Consider the following 5,000-nt stretch of genomic DNA (forward strand, 5'->3'; position numbering starts at 1 on the left):
TCTCTCTCTGTTTTCCTTTCTTTGTCTATTTCTATTTATTGGTCTGTTGAGTTGTACTTAAATTTACCCACTGATGCAAAGAAGGAAATGAGGGGGAAAGAGGAAGAGAGCTGGAGGGAACAAAGCCTTTCTTTGGTGGAAGAATAACGGCCCATTGGGGCAGGCAATCGACTGGGTGAAATACACTCGCTCCGAGCCAGAGGCTTTATTTTGTCTTCGGAATGGCAGGACATGCCAATTCTTCCTGTCTGAAGCCTGCATTCAAACTGTTTAGGAATAAGTTTCCTACATGGCGTCGAAAATGTTTTCATACATCATAGATTAACATTCAGTCTATGTAATAACACAGGAAGTCAGAGAAGATCTACAGGAACACTGATTACTTTTGGTGATAGGCTATTTTTAATATTTTAGCGATTTATTCTGATGTTCTTGGTCATGGTTTGGCATTTATTTATTTATTAAAAACTGCTAGTTACCATTTAAACTCTCCAAGATTAACTATTTCCCACGTTCCTCGTGTGTCCATGTAGGTTTCCGGTTTTCCGGTTTCCTCCCACTTCCCAAAACCACGCTGGTGAGAACATGAACCCACACACAGACACAGAGAGAAGATGTGAAACTCCACACAGATAGGAACCCGAGCTCAGGATCGATCTGTTAACCCCGAGGCTCTAAGTCAAGCGAATAATTTTATTATTGTTAAATCGGCACCGTTAAACCAGTGTGTGTTGACACACACCTTGGGCGATGGTAATTTTAGCAATTGTCTGCGTCGTTAGAACAGACATGTAGTGCCGTAAGTGCAGGGCATCAAGTTCGACTAATTTAATAGCTTCCTGTCTTTATTGCTGGTGTTGGAACTGATCTGACTGACACAAGAACCTGAACAAAAAGCAAGATGATGAGTTGTAATTCATTTCTGTGCACTGGATTTAATGAACTTTTAATTAAACGCTGTCCAGTTGGTGGGTCGGCAGTGGTAGCCAAATCACTGCCCCTCTGCTTCTAGCTTCCAGCTTTCCTCCTGTCTTTTGCTCTAAATCCAGCATGAGGCTCTTTCTGCCTCCTCTCCCATCCTTCGAGAGGCCTGTTTCTTGCTCATTTCATCCATGCCCAAAACCTGATAGCATCTACCATGTTGATATGGCTGAGAAACTCACACTCAACCTCCACTGGGAAAAGCCATGCCTGTTCACCATTTGTCTTTGCACTCCTAGATCAAAGGCTGGTATTTTGAGGTTTTCCTCTCATTTGCCTCCTCACAGCCTTTCTCCCATGGCACAGTTCACTCAATGATAATGATCTTCAACTGTCCACAAAACGATGTCTGGGGGAGCTGTGAGCCTTCTGGTCTGTAGACCAGTCCTGGGAACTGCAGTTTTTTCCCCACATCGACCTTCATCTCCCAGGCGCTGGCAAATTGTAACGAGTTTGGCTTTGCTGTTTTCCTAAGTTTGAGTTTACGTCCTTCCTTAATGAAGGTGATCAACTTTTTTCCAACTTTGCCTCTTCTTGCACCTCTCCCACTCAATTGTGTCAGCGAGGGACAGGAGCACCTTGTCATGGCGCCTTCTATATCGACTTTGGGAAAGTGTTGTTTTACACCCGGTCAATATGTGAGCCAATGTCCTCTTTTGACCACATAGCTTACAGTTGGGGTTCTTCCTCAACCCCCAAGTGTGCAAGTGTACTGGTGAAGGGAGAGTGTTGTACACAGAGCTCTGCCCTTGTGATCTTCTGATTGGGTGCCTTGGGATGCTTCGTCCACTACTCAGGACCAACGCTTCTCCTCTTCTTGGACATGAATCTCCTCCTGGACCATGTCACGCTTAACCCTTCCACTTGCGCTCCTGAACACTTACACAAGAACCTGAACAAAAAGCAAGATGATGATTTCAAGTCGTAATTAATTTCTATACACAGGATTTCTACTTTAATTAAAGTTATGAGTTATATGTATATACAGTGAGAGAGAGAGGGAGAGAGAGAGAGAGAGAGAGTCATAAATATATCTACCACAGTGTATTGTACTTGAACTTAACCCTTGTACTATTTTGACTGGTGTTTCTTTATGCCTGTGGAAAGGAAATCAACTTGTGGGGCATTTTCAATCAGTATAAAGAAATGAATGATGTTCTGGCTGTGAGTCTGATATAAAAAGAGTCAGGACTTGTTTTAGATGTGTGTTTTTCCCTCTGTTGGATAACCGTACACAGAATTTTAACGAACAAATGGACATCTTTATTGTCATTGTCTTACTGTTACACAATAGTACAAAACAAAACGAAACGAAATGAGGCTAGCAGCTCTTAAGATGCATAATATTAAAAACAATGAGTGATATACAGAAGCCAAAATAAGATTATTAACAATATAAACTGAAGTGCAGTGACAGTGCAGTGTATATAAGTGACACAGTGCAAGAGGAAGTACCTTGTAACTGCCTCAGTGCTGCAGGTATGTTCATGAATCTCCATCCTTTTTTCCTCGGAGAGCTACTTTGACAAAATGGAGGTGGCTAAGAGCTACGTTTTTACATTTTTTCTTTTAAACAGCCTCGAGTGAGTGATCAGATGTTACACAGAGAATATGTTTAAATAGTAAAGTAATAATAATGCAAATAAGTGACAGAAATTAAGTAGTTGGGTTTAATTAGTTTAGCTAGACTGTTATGTTTTGTACATTCGGTTATGTTCTGTTTTGTAAACTAGCTAGAAAGTTAAGTTTAGCTACAAAGCTATGTACATTTTGTAATTTATTTAAATAAATGAGCTACCTAGTTAAATGTTCCACATTAGCTAGCCAGACAAGGTTTGCAAATTAGGTTGTAAACACAGCAAGCTGCTTAAGTTTAGTAAATTAGCTTGTTAAATTAGCAGGCCAGTTATGTTTTGGACATTCCATCCGTCCATTTTCTAGACCCTCTTTATTCCTCATTTGGGTCACAGGGATCTGCTGGAGTCTATCCCAGCACACATTGGGCGAAAGGACAGGTCAGCAGTCCATCACACATATAGACAGACAACCACACACACTCACACTCACTCCTATGTGCAATGTAGAATCATCAATCAACCTAATGTACATGTTTTTGGACTGTGGGAGGAAACCGGAGTACCCGGAGTAAACCCACGCAGGTACGGGGAGAACATGCAAACTCCACACAGAAAGGCTCCTGTTTTGGACATTAGCTTGTTAAAATATTTTCTTGTTAGATGTTGAAAATGTGTTAAATTAGTTATGTACTGTAAATTAGCTTGTTAAATTAGCTTAGCTTACATTAGTAAAATTAGCTAGCTAGTTTAGTTTTATAAAACTGTGTGTTCAATTAGGTTTAGGTCAATTAGGTTTATATTAGGCTAGTTAGGTTTTGTGAATTTGTGAAAACAATATATTTTAAAGCAGGGGTCTCCAACCTTTTTACGTCTGAGAGCTACTTTGACAAAATTTAGCTGGCCAAGACCTACTTATGTTATATTATAAGTAACATTTATTTAGATAGCTGAAAAAAAACAGTTATTATTGTCATATTTCCTTCATTCACATGGATTCTCTTATTTATCAGCTAACTGTTAGTTACAGGTCCCCTGGCATATACCCTGATGTCCTCAGCGAGACTGAAAACAACATAAAAAAGGGAACACCTTCAATATTGAAGCCAATATTCATTTTGAAAACAGAGATCTGACATTGTCTTGGACTTTATGTGATTAAATAATAGTATTTTATGGCATTCCTTTACATGTGCAATGAGAAATATTAAAGAGTATGTTACTCTGAAGTACCAGCTTCTTAATAAGAAATATCTACATCACACTCGTCCTCCATCTTCCTGCAGCAGGATAGATTCATACACGGTTTTTACTTTAGTAGCATCATAGCTTTATTCCTAATGCTGTTAAATCCTCAGCAGCTTCCAGCTTAAAAGGATCTCCATGCATGTTCTTTATCCTTTATCTAAACTACTTCAGTTTGTGTTTATATAGATTTAAGTTTATATAACGCTTTAATGTACGGTCTTGGTGTGAAATGGATTGATAAACGGATGGATTTAACTGTGTGAGGAGTGTGGAGGAGTATGATTTGTCCAGAGAGTCTATATTATGTGTATATATTATCAAAGTGTACATATTCTATGAATCTTTAGGCGAGCTAGTCAGTAGATCACTCGGAGACTATAGAGCCGTCTTTGAACTGCCATTGTGTCAAGAAGGAATTAGTGTCAAGTCTTAAATGAACTCAGAAATTATGCTGATCTATCAGTTCCTCAGGAGCTCTTGGTTGCACAATTCCACATGAATATAAACTGTTATAGAAAGGAGATTATTTACATTTACATTATTTACTGTCCAGTGTCAGTCAAAATGAGGATGAGGTTCCCTTCTGAGTCTGGTTCCTTCCTCATATCATCTCAGGGAGAGAGTTTTTCCTCACCACCGTCACCTCAGGCTTGCTCATTAGGGATAAATGTTAGAGATAAATAGTAACTTAACTTTAAAATTTATCTATATATTTTTATTCTATGTTTCTATACTTCTGTAAAGCTGCTTTGAGACAATGTCCACTGTTAAAAGTGCTATACAAGTAAACTGAATTGAACTGAAATGAACAAACACTTGGGGCGTCTCCGAGAGCAGAAATAGGTTTGATAGCACTCTGAAGATCTTTTGCTCAACAAAGATATTTTAAATACCAAGCTATCAAGCATGACATTATGACCACCTGCCCAAGACAGCCCTGACCCGTCCTGCACTGTGTATTCTGACCCCTTTCTATCAGACCAAGCATTAACTTCTTCAGCAATCTGAGCAACAGTAGCTCGTCTGTTGGATTGGATCACACGGTCCAGCCTTCTGTTTCCACGTGCATCAATGAGCCTTGGTCACCCATGACCCTGTTAATATTTTTGGAGCGCTCGTATATATTGAAAGATATGCTATAATTTTTTTTCAGCAGCAGTAGATGATGACTCCTAATTATCAGCTCATAAATCTGTG

Source organism: Hemibagrus wyckioides, linkage group LG04, assembly GCF_019097595.1.
Source record: "Hemibagrus wyckioides isolate EC202008001 linkage group LG04, SWU_Hwy_1.0, whole genome shotgun sequence".
NCBI classification, from domain to species: domain Eukaryota; kingdom Metazoa; phylum Chordata; class Actinopteri; order Siluriformes; family Bagridae; genus Hemibagrus; species Hemibagrus wyckioides.